The 12,862-nt window shown below is 40.1% G+C and overlaps 1 protein-coding gene across 4 annotated transcripts in view; it reads right to left on the bottom strand.

The window, feature by feature from the left end:
• COLEC11 (collectin subfamily member 11) overlaps nucleotides 1–12,844 on the bottom strand; it is a 44,004-nt gene extending 31,160 nt beyond the window's left edge. For 2 of the 4 annotated variants that reach the window (XM_050315661.1, XM_050315664.1), the window contains exon 1: nucleotides 6,303–12,844. The gene's annotated coding sequence lies outside the window, so the exon portion shown is untranslated. Of the gene's footprint in view, nucleotides 1–4,403; nucleotides 4,463–6,302 lie in introns of all 4 variants that reach the window. The other 2 variants (XM_050315662.1, XM_050315663.1) reach the window with 2 other exon arrangements.
• Between the last annotated feature and the right edge of the window lie 18 nt (nucleotides 12,845–12,862).

The raw sequence follows: 12,862 nt of genomic DNA, 5'->3' as shown, positions 1-12,862 counted from the left end.
ATCAGTCTATTATCACTGGCAATGGTCAAGACCCCACTTAAAAGGCATGCCAAGTAGAACCGAGTTAGAAGAATATCTTCCAGAGGTAAAATTTCCTAGGGCAGCTCTTACACACACCACAATACCTGTGCTTGAAACCCTTTGCCATGTACAATGCACTGGTTGACAAATATTTTTAAATACTGGAAAAAGTAAAAGTGACTGCATTCAGTGTGAGATGCTTTTGACAATCTCATCTCATTTTGAAGAAGAAACATGAATTCAGGAAAAATAGATAGAACGCGTAGAACACAATTTGAAAACAAGCATGTTTATCTGAACTTATATAACCTGAAGTGCTACTTTCCTGAACTGTATATCATGATGCTTCTGTTACCAAAAGATTCTTTAGGATGACAACTCCCTTTGGGAATTTTTCATTAAAGTTCTTTCATCTTATCAACTGCCCTGAGAGATTTCTATATTTTAATAATGTACATTTCTAGGGAATAATATAACAAGCTATGTTAGTAAGTGATAACTACTGTCATCTCCATTTGCTTTGGTACTCGGCAAATTCTCTAACAATAGCAGCAGATGCACCTTTCACACAACTAGAACATGACCACAGGCCAACTGTGCACAAATTAAGAAGCTGCAGAACATCTAAGCAGTGATCACTTGAACCTCCACTTGTGTCTGTTCAGAATTTATAGGGCATGTAGAGGAACAAAAACTAATGCTACTGTTCTGATTATGCAGCTACCACTAAAATAGAAGGCTTCAGAGGTGTTAAAGTACACTGACCTGAAATCCCAACATCTGCCAGTTGACTTAAGAAAAGGAAGAATGAACAACAAAAACGATATGTGCCACAGTGACTCAGTGCTGCCAAAAAGATGGCACCAACTCTACACATAGAAGAAACTCCATGTACCCAATACTGTAGTTGCAACATTTAACATCACCTTCCCTAAAATTAAGGAACAATGTGAATGCAACCACATGTAAATTAGGTCTGAATGGGCAAATGTATGTTTAAACAACAGGTTGCTTACGAGACAGAGTAAAAACTATTAGAGAAGACATGGTGAGTTGACCTTGGCTGGATGCCAGGTGCCCACTAAGCCGTTCTATGGGTTTTACATAAGTCCTAAAAAGTAGAGAGTGACTATAGACTTTGACACTCCACAATTATATGAAAGGTAATTCTGACATATATCATAGAATGGCCTGGGTTGGAAGGGACCTTAAAGATCATCTGGCTCCAACTCTACTGCCGTGGCCAGGGCACCTTTCACTAGACCAGGTTGCTCAGAGCTCTGTCTAACTTACAGGAATGGGATATCCATAACTTCTGTGGGCAACCTATTCCAATGCCTCACCACCCTCATAGTAAAGAATTTCTTCCTAATATCTAATCTAAACCTACTTTCTTTCCGTTTGAAGCCCTTTCCCCCTTGTCTTGTCACTACATGCCCTTGTAAAAAGCCTCTCCACATCTTTCTTGATGGCTCCCTTCAGGTCCTGGGAGGTTGCAATTAGATCATCCCAAAGCCTTCCTTCTCCAGGTACAACAAACCCAATTTGTGATAATATTGAACAGGAAAAGAAGAAAACCTCCAATAAAGAGATTTTTCAGCTGCAGCTCGTAACACAGCTCTTGTTACATCATCTCATTTTATCTCTACATTAGCTTTAAACTTCAGGTTCACTGCACTGCAAATGCATCTCTGGGTGCAGCTGACAGATCCATTACCCTCAAGTCTCCCCAGCACTCATGATGAGCCCTTCTCTTGCTCTGCCACATGTTCTCAGTATCTATTTCCTTAACACTTCCTGAACGTCATTCCACTCCAGTGAGCTATCAAAGACCTGTTTTCTCATTAACACCATTCTGACAAGGAAGCTCATTGAGACGCATTTTTCTTTTCCTATGTAATAAGATATTTTTTGCTGTTCCCTGGGCTAGGCCTTCACTACGTTCTTGTCTGATGTTTTTATCTTGATTGGCCATAATTACTGTGCCATCTAACATTTCCAGATCTTTCACATATTAATTTTTTAAAGCTCTTTGTTTTAATTCCCAAAAATTAGATGATCTCTTACAAATCTTTCTCTGATGATAATCAAAAATTCTACTTACCAGTAGAATAAAAATTATAAAATCACTTATACTGTTTTGTCCTTCCAAATGAGCAGACTGACCCTGGCATTCAGACCAGATGGAGATCAAATCTACATCTGATCCATGGTCTCATCCATGGTCTCTTGAAGGTCCATAGACCATTTCTAAAGAGTCCACTAAAGATGCATTAATGCATGCCTATTATCAATAAGTTTCGGTATCTGTTAAAATCATCAGCACCGTAAGAGGAGATTTTGGGGTGATCCACAACTAAGTCTGATAATCACTCAAATTAAACTGAAAATCTAAGAGTGGTGTCTGTAGGAACGTTTTCTTGTTATTATTTATACTTATTCTGCAGCTAGCAAGCAGGACAAAAAGAAAATAATCACAGACTGAGCCACACTTTAGAACAAAGTCAGGCACCAGGAACCTAAGCACACCTATGGACATAGCTTTATTCTTCAAGATCCCTACTCAGAAACCAGCCGAAGCTGAAGCAGTTTCTCTTTCTGCTCTCCATCCTTTGCCCACATTCTTCACCCCTAAACCTCCAGATGAGACCTGCTTAAGTCAACACTACCCCCGAATCTGTATCCATGGTCTCATCCCAAGTTCAAAGTATCCAAAAACATATCCTAGCAATTCAGTCACCTTAAGAGGCAGTAGGTTCCGGCTGGAAGGTGTAAAGACCTTCCCTGGATCTTCGCTCGCGAAGACTGGCCATTATTATTATTATTGGGAAACTTGAGTGCCTAAGCTTTTCTCACTGCACAGACCAGAGATGGTCAACATCTTGCCTGAAGAGAACAAGACACTATTCTCCCACCTAGTCCATTTATGACCGTCAAGGAAACATATCCAAATTCATTCAGTCTCCTCTAAGTACATCATAAACAGGAAGGATAGAAAACACTGCCATTCCCTTCTAAAACATGGTGGGGAGATGCCTCTCTCTTGCAGGCTAGCTTCTTATGCAAGTCTTCATGCCGAAGTCTTCCCTGGACTGTTTAGACTTTCAATTTTTTCCTGTATAAATTCAAAGCAGTATCAACAATTAGAAACTGTCTTGGGAGCTGTGGACACAAACCACAGTGGTCCCATTTCCAAATTACTATGTTGGTTAGGGACAAGGGTACCTTTTCAGCAGATGGGAGGTGGAGGTTTGAAGCAGTTCAATGAGCTGCATCTATATCTCCTGCTTCCCAGTTAAGTGGTCCTGGACAGTAGGTTATTACATGACAGCTAGTAGCAGCAGTCCATTTTTCAAAGAGAACTGCAGAAAACTTTTCTCAGAGCCATTTTTCAAAGCCTCCATGCTTGAAGGAAAACTGGGCACATGCATTCAAGGCAAGCTTCCACCTCCTGGAACTTGAGTTCCTCCAGGCACTTGGCACTGGAGATAGTGAATGTATCCACTCCTACATCCAACAGAGGGAATCATGAAGCACCTTTCTCACAAGCAGTTTTCAGACAGCTGCTGTGGCCCTCACACATATGGTTGTCTGTGGTGAGTCACTTTCTTCAGCACTTAGGTCTCCTCCATTCACTCCAAACAGCAGCTAAACATCATTGCTGATTCTTGGTCAGGAGCTTGGTATCTACCTTGCAGCACTGTGAAACTGTTTGCTCATGTCTATGTTTCATTCATGTGCTTTACTACTGGACTAGATGACTTTTTAATGTCCCTTCCAACCCAAGCCATTCTGTGATTTGTTGCAGAAGGAAACCAATGTAAACTCTAAATCCCCATTATCTGTCTTATTGCTCTGTCCTGGCCTCCGGGACACCTATGGACCTCCTAGCCAGTCTTCTGATACAATTTTGAGGCAGCAGCATCCAAACAGTCCTAGCAGCTAAGGATCCTTGGATCCTTATGAACAAGTAAGAGACTGGTACACTAATGAAGAACTTGAGCAGACCAATTTCCATTCTTTTCTTGCTTACAGTCATCTTATACAACTAGAGGCAAATCACCCAGGACTAGATTTTTCTGAAGAGGCACTTAGATGGGCGAGATGAGACCTTGCTGGATTTTCAAAACCATCTCTTTCTAAAGCTTTAGGCTCCTATCAGGTTGTTTGCCTCTTAACTTCAGAGTTCTTAAAAGATCTTTAAATCCAGCCATACTCCCTTGCATTTTTCAGTTCCAAATACATAAAATGGAGCACATTTAGAACAAAAGTTGGCAGAAGCACTAACAAAGCCTTAGAAACATTATTAAATATTCTCTTCCTTGTACAGTTGTTTGCGTGGATAAAAACATCAAAAGGCTTTAAATCTTCAACTGACATACCACACTGTTTTGAAGGGTCCTACTCTCATGGCTGAAAACCAGGATGGCCTGTGGTTCAACTGCAAAACAGAAGGAAGCAGTCGAAATTTAAGCTGCCAACTAGTTGTTGACCAGCCAATGCCTTATGAGCCCAGTCTGCGCCTCTTTCACTAGACTACCTTTTCCAAAACACATCTTAACACTCCTTTTATCAAGGGAAATTAAAACAGCAAGACCCTGACCACACAGCTGTATGGGAAGCGTGGTTCAGCTGGAAGTTCAGCCAGTAGTGAAATACAGTGCAAAGCACAAACTACACTTCCCCAGAGAAACCATGAGAATATTTTTGGTTAAACTCTCCTGGTTTTCAGCCAAAATAATTTGACAAAAGAACTACATTATCCCAGAGAACTGACACTTTACTTTAAAAAGCTACTTTGGCAAAAGTCTTCCTACTTCAAAAGGATTCTGGCTCAGGAGTTTTTGGACAGCCCTAAAGATGACTAAATAAGAACTTTAGAAACAGTGTAAAATCACTCAAAAGTAATCAGAGAAAATAGCCTTGAACATAATGTACAGTTACAAATTACACAGTAGATTTTTGCTGCTTCCACACTGCAATTCTCTGACTCTAGGACTACGCCATGCTTAAAATGCCATTCTGACTATGAATTTAAGTTACATATTTTCTTTCATATATTAATTCAAACAATAATTTAAGAGATACATCTAAGAATTTTTTGAAAGACAGTCTAAACATTTTTAAAAGGAATACTAAACTTGGAAGTCTAACTTCTTGTCTACAACATCAGCATACCAATGCTGCCTAAGTAACATACTAAAATTTTAGGGATAATATCATTCTTATAAGTGAGATCTTTAAATCAGTGTTTGTATTGTATTTTCTGATCACTATAATGCCTTAAATATTCATGATCATGTAAATGATTATATAGATATGAAGTACAAAAGATCTCTGCTATAGAGAGGAAAACATAGAACAGTTTTTACATTTGCCATATTTTAAAAATCTTCCAATACCCAAGGGTCAAAGTTGTAGGATTTCCAGTCCAGTTGCTCTGTTTCACTATATGGCAAGTAAAGTTGGGTAAAATTCTCCACATCTATTTGATTTTGCTAGAAAACAATCCCCCTTCACAACTTCACTGCCTATACTGAGCACATATGCATGTATGCACAGAGGTCAGAATGGAAACTCGCAAATCCCTTATGAACCTTGATTTTTCATAGCTTGTGACTGAGAAGCAGACATGTGCCCTTCTGCTTACTGAAGTATGGTTTATTCTCATATCCCTGCTCATTTAGATTTTTTATCTTTATATGTCCTTATATCTCATTAAACATTTCTGCATAGTACTACTTCCAACATGATTTGGTTTTCATTGAGATTGCTCTTAATTATTCAGTGGTGTAATTCCAGCTCCTACTGGACCTTCTGTCATGTTTCAATTCTGCAATGCCAGTCTTCATTCCCTGCTTTGCAGCTGTATTAAAAGACCACTTTTTAAAGTAGAAAACATACAACCGCCTATATCTGTTACCAGGAATTACAACCCATTAATGAACTAAAATAAGTTTCAATTGTAGAAAAAGTTAAAATTCATATACTGCTTTGTCCTTCCCTGCTAAAAAGAAAATGAGCTCTTCCAATGGCATTTGTACATTTTAAATACAACCCCCTAAACTAAACAGGAATTCAGTGATCTAACCCACATGGGTGATTCACAATAGAAAGCTCCAGCATTACCCGATAGATATTAAACTCTTATTTTCCTTACCTTCCCTTACTATTTGGGGATTGTCAGTCATATTTTGTCTTATACAAGGCAGCCCCCTAACAAACATTCAGACTTTTTCCTCTACTTGCTTCTACAGAATGAAAGCATAAAAGTCTCTTACCTTATGGCTGCTGAGAAAATGGGAACTGCAGAATGCTCTGTGCCTGCAGGGACACTGCACAGATGAACCTCATTGCTGCTGTTTACAGAAGTCTGACAGTTTTTAATTTGAAAAGAGGTTGTCTTTTGCTTTTCGACAGTTCAACAAATCAGACAAACAGTTGCAAGTGTTATCTGTAAACAGCTTCCTGTTTGAAATAGATCAGCTGTCCTGCAGGACAATAATTAGGAAAGAAGTGTGGGAAAACTGAAGAGGTCCATGATGTAAGCTTTTTATTTTGGGAATGTACTTTTTTGGGAATGCACTCTTACTTTCCCCTCCTCCTCTCTAGCAGAGAACCCCTTTTTAACCATTTACATCTATTCAGCTCTAAGCCATGCATGCACATTGCCCCAGCACAACACTTCTTGCTTTGCTTCAGCAGATATGAAAACACATGAAACACTGCAGCAAGTGTGAACATCTTGCATGGATAATTAACACACTTTCCCCTTACTGAAATTCTCCCCTTTCTTGCAATTGGTTTCAACATTCTTGACTTGAGAAAAACATGCAACTATTTCAGAGCCACATCTCAACGTTCCACAATAACGTAAACGCTAAATTGTCCACATGGCAGGCACCTCGTAGATTTATTTTTTTAAAAACACCTTTTGATATCACTTCTGTGACATCAAAAATAGCTTCTAAATAAACAATTGTGATTTTTACCTTAAACAGCTATACTAGTTTGAGTGCTGGGTAAACCACAGTACTCCACATATGTTCAAGCAGGAAAACAAATGGGGCCAGCTGACTGTGGTAAGTGGGATTTTGAGAACACCCCCCACTGTTACAGAAGTTTATACTCCAACAGATATAAATGGTTTCTCTCTCAGTTTCCAGAGCAAATGGAGAGTAGCACTTATGACTATACCAATTAATATCCTCTAATGAATAGCTGCTATATTTGTAAGACAGTATAGCATACAAACATCTGATAGCTACAAAAAAGGCTTGTGAATTGTCTGTCTCCACCCTATGCCACTGTTCCTCCCTTGCAGTTCTTCCAGCTAAGGTTTGAGGGGTCATGCTGTAAGCAAGCACCCAGAGGGCTGGGAGCCTGGGTAACTCCCAATATGTGACCTCTTACTGGAAGACCAGGATGGGACCTAAGGGCAGTAGCAGGAAGTTCTTTTCCATCTTCCACAGTCCCAAGATTAGGAAAGTATTTGAACACAGAAAACTGAGGGACTAGAGGACGCTGCAATAGAATCATGTGAGCGTTCACTTTATCACCTCTCAGATCCACTCTGGTGGAAGGCATAAGTCCATTCCATTGAGAATTTTGTGGTGGGGCTTGCAACACAAGCTGATGACACACAATACTGAGGTATTCTTTTCCTGCTTTGCTCACGACATTATGCATCCTCTCCTCAGCCCTGGGGTGTACAACTTCCTTACCCACAACAGCTCATGATTTTGCAGCCCACAGCGAAGCATACACTGACCACCTTTGCTGGAGAAGATAGAAAGTAGGTACAAAAAGACGTAGTGATGCCTCATACTCAGGACTCCCTGTGGATTGCCTTCATAAAAGCAGATCTCTCCTAAACCACCCTGGACTGGAACTTAGCTACCCTCCTCCATTGCTACAGACTCCTGTATTTTAACACACACCAAATGGTCGTGAAAAGTTAAGAACCAATGATCACTTCCAGATCACATCAGTAAAGGAAGGACAAAATGGCAGAACATGGACATAACTGCGTAAAGAACATATAACTAATTTGAAAGTTCATGTTTGGGTTTTGTTGGTTTTTGTTGTTGTTGTTTGTTTGTGGGTTTGTTTTGTTTTTGGGGGTTTTGTTTGTTTGGGGTTTTTTGTTTGTTTTTGGTTTTGGGGTTTTTTTGCATATAAGCCCCACCAGTTCAGTGGAAGCAGCAGGCAATTAGCAGGATTGGGCCCTTGCAGAACTCTGTTGGCAGCAACTTCCCAAGACAAACATTTTATGTAAAGAATGCAGCAAAGTGACTGCAGTCCAAGCCTTTGAAGATCATATTACCATGGCAAAGACAATTCCATTTACATACATATCTACTCTCCCTGTAAACACAGGCAAATAACTTTGAGGCCAGAAAAAGAATTCAAGGGAGAAATAGAGCCATTCAGCGAAAGTGTAGTAGAAAAGGTAGGATTCAACACTGCTGATGGAGAAGTAAAAACAAACATGTGAAAACAACCATAAATTAACAGAATTCAAAAGGAAAGGGCAAATGCTATAAATGCAGTAGAAGTGCTTTCTCTAGGAAAGGGGAAAATAAGTAAATACATAGTTTTTATTCATGTAACAGAGAAAAAGGCATGGTCCATATACAGAAGGGCTTAACTAACTTAATAAGTCAATACCTGAGCTCAGTTGCTGGAGCTCAGTTTATTGCAGGCCATTACAAATGCTGTTCTGGCTCTTAAAAGTAAGGGCTGCCTCGCTAACCAGCCCTTAGTAAGCCTCCCAGGGCACTCCCAAAATACTCCCAGAAGAGGCAAGGAGATGCAGGACTCCTCCATGGTACAGACCTGCACACAGCCACACTGACTGTAACTCCTCCTCCGCTATCCAGATAATGTAATGATGTGTCCCATTCCCTCTGGCTTCACGTAACAGTAACTGCTTAGCTATGCAAATATGAAACTTTATTAATAAACATTAAAGTACCTCTGGTAAAAACCAGTCTGTAGATCTATCCCTATGAAGATACCCATAGGAACCGCTTTCCTTAGCACAGTCCCAGCACCACTGCCCCTCTGTGGGCAGGCAGACACCAGCAGCTATCCTTACCACCTCTCTTGTGCAATATGTATGTATGGTGGGGTGTATGGTGGGAATGATCAGTGCAGACACAGCAATACACAGGAATTATTTGCAGCTGTGCAAAATCTGGCCTTCAACTTCATTAGTGATGTTGCACTCTTCAGTGCCTGGATTTAATTCTATCTTTGCTGCTCCAGGCGCAGAACACAACTGAGCCAAGACATGTTAACTCGATATCCAATAATGAAAAACGCTAGCTATTCATCAGTTAGCAACACCTAGCAGCAAACGCTTGTTAAGATACCAACGATCTTCCTGAAAACAAGACAGAATAACAGTAACTAGAAGGTAGAGGAGGGGATACCCGAACTCATAGACTGTAACAAATCCAACAAACCTTATCCTCTTGATGGCAAGACAAATAAGATCCTTTAGCTGTTGCTCTCAGCAGGGAACAGAGCACGAGTACAAAGACATTTCATGTCACTTTTCTATTGCTCTCAGAACAATGCAGGTTTTTCACAAGAGCACTCTTAATGCAGGGAGCAAGGGGCAGAGCAAAGTCACTTTGTTAAAAAGCAGTCAAGCACTGGTATTGATCAATGTTGCAGTGGAGGAGAGGGAAACTCAACACTTCCACAGCCTGACCACCAGCCTTCTTTCTATGAGGCTTCGTAACTTTCTGTAATCAGTATCTTTATCTCTGTCATTCTGATACACCTCTAGTGGCCAAGATAGCACAGCCCACAAAGTGGAAAAAGTCTAGCTGACTTCCAAATGTAACCAAGAATCAAAACTCAGGCCTCCCACTTAAAAAATTCATGAAAAACAAAACCATAGGAAATAGATTATTTCAGTCCACGATGGAGGAGTGATAGGATTTCCTTCACACATTAAAACTCACCAGTTGTTCCCACCTACACTCAAGAGGGGCTACTCAGACATGATGCTATCATGCATTATCATATTAATACAAAAGAGGTTAAGCACTTACCATCCAAAACTTCAAGCAAGTTCTGCCACACCAGAATTGTGACACACCTACAAACCTTTTCAAATGAAAATCACCAGGGAACTAAGCTTGTATAAACAAATATTTGAAGACATTTGTGAAAGGCTGCATATGAAATAAACAATTAAAGCTCTAATATCAGATGGAAGTCTCAAGAGCACTTAACAGACATAAAGCCTTCCCTTGCTTCTCATTTGGGGTGACTACAGGAAAGAACTGGTCTTTTCATACTCTTCAATACATGGCTGTCTCTTCACACTGACACCACCCACATACTACTGCTGCACAGGGTCTCTGTACAGAATGCCCTCCATTTTCACCCAGACCAGCTGATAAAACTCAGTGAGGAATCACACGTTCAGAGGTCAACTGTGCCAGTATATGAAAAGTATAGGAAAAAGTCTAGCATCATCTCACATGGAGTCTGCTTAGGTTAAGGTAACATTTGACACCAGCATTCCAGCAGCCTCATTAGCACTTGACCAGATGGCATCAACTCACTTTCCAGATTGCAGGCATGCACTCGATAAGCCTGTCAAGGGACAGAGGGACTTGTCTGACAGGATCACTGACACAAACACACGAGGGAGTCTGTGAATAAAGGTAAATTAGGACTAAAGTCTTTCGCAAAGCACACAGCCTTGTATTTTTATGCCACAAAAATCCACCTTTACTTGTAGCTTAGTTGATGTAAAAACCATAAAGGGCTTTGACAGTGTTATCCTTTCACTCAAAGAATTTGCTTATGGGGCCATCACGGGCCTTTGCATTTCATCTGGTTCAAAAGGGCTTGCAACAAGAGCCAAGAAAAATCTATAGCCAGCTGGTAATGCCTGGGAACATTTGCAATCTTTACATTCAGTTTACTAGATTTCTCCTACCCCATGTACCCCCTCCCAGTGCTTCAAAAGAAACTCTAATGATATTTTTATTATGATGAAGAGATCAAATCTGAGTTACATTTCATCACAAAATAGGAAATGCTGTCTACTGAAGCCTGCTGAGGATCACCTCTTCTTGCAGAGGTTACACAGTCCCAGCAGACTTACCAACCTCTAACTAAAGATAGTTAACATCTGGTAAGCCTCCAAATACTCCCCAGACTGCTTCTTCCAACCTACACCAGCAAAATTCTATTTGCACAGGCTGCCATCTGTGACTGTTGGAACAGGAAGCTTAGTAATGTGTTTGACTCAAGACTAGAATTATTTTGGGGGGACTGGAAGAGGTGGTATTTCCAACCTAAGTAATATCCATTTTAGCAATGAAAACTTAAAATTCTGAAGTTCTGGCTCTCCTAGTGTAAGACCTTTTACAATTATTCTCCACAAAAGGAGACAGGATTTGCAGTTATTCTATACCTACAAATCTCCTCATCTAATACTAAGGGAAGCTGTTGAATTCACTTCTGCTGAATCATCCAAGACAAAACAATAAACAGTCAAGGAATAAAGAAGGAGTTAAGCTTATCCTCCAGAGACTTGAGTTTGAAAAGGAGACAAAAAAAGGCTTTAAGGCAAGGCAACTTCTTCAAAGATGCAACCTGCTTTTTCTGCAAACATTCAAGCCTTGTCAGCAAGTAGCAGGAAATTACCTACTAATTGCATCGGGGCACATATTTTCCTTCTCTTTGCATTCTCTGAACCAAAAGTTAACAGCACACAGCTACCTGTCCTGCCCTTCTAAGTCATGCCATAACTTGTGTTAAAGTCTTGACTTTTTCAATGCAAAAGCACTGAAACACAGAACTTGTTTTAACCTTATATCTCTCCACCGCTAAATAAGAGGTGTCAAATGGGAAACAACAAAACGACAGTAAATGGGAAAAGGAAGCAAAGGTACGAAGACCCTCAGTATGTAGTACTTGTTCTCCATCTACTCTCAGGTAGGAAAATGCAAGTTATTAAGAGCTCCTGTTATACAACTTCTTCCCAACTTAGCTCTCCACCAAGTAGACTGACTCCATAATTAGTTGTCTTTTACTGTTAAACACTGACTGTACTCAACAGGCTATTACGAATAATTCATGTAATCTGCACAGAACTTTACATGACCAACTCCATGCTCCCATCTGAGCTTGTGTAAAGTGGTGCTAAGCAAAGGTACTGAAGTAAAAATGGGACACTACCATTCAGCCATTGGATGTCAGAACACATAGTCCTTCCCCACCTCTCTGTACCCTCCAGCATGTATTGAACCATGTTAAAACATCACTTAAAAAAAAAAAAAAACAAACCAAACATTTCTGAAAGCAAGACCAATAGCTAAAAAATTGTAATTTACATCCAGTAATGTAGTAAAAAACTCTGAAGTGAAAATTTCTCCCCATTTCATTTTGATAAAGGTGAGAAGCTACAGGATTTGCTTTTAGGTAAGAACTGGAAGGTAATATTGCCATTTAAGAGCAATTTAAGATACCTCAAATTCAACCTATACCTCCCCCAGCATACTTCCCTAAGAATTCAACCCCCTTATTCAGATGTCAATGCTTCATACTTCAGAAGTCACACATCACCTGCTACGTAGACTTCTTCCTTTATCAGGAACATGTAGGTCTCCAAGTGGTATTCTTGTGTCCAAAACTCAGCAGTTCCACTGCTCTACAGTAATTCTCCACATTCTCCCCAAAAGATGAGACTCACAATACTTAGGTTTTTCATTGCCAATTCTTTTTGCAGACTCTGGACTCTTTTGTCCAGAGTTGTGTTGCAACAGTGCCAAGAATAAACTAAGAGGGATACTGTTAAACTGCTGAT

This window comes from Myiozetetes cayanensis, unplaced genomic scaffold, assembly GCF_022539395.1.
Source record: "Myiozetetes cayanensis isolate MyiCay16 unplaced genomic scaffold, myiCay2020 scf2-11, whole genome shotgun sequence".
In the NCBI taxonomy this organism is placed as follows: Eukaryota; Metazoa; Chordata; class Aves; order Passeriformes; family Tyrannidae; genus Myiozetetes; species Myiozetetes cayanensis.
This window is presented reverse-complemented; position numbering and strand designations above follow the sequence as displayed.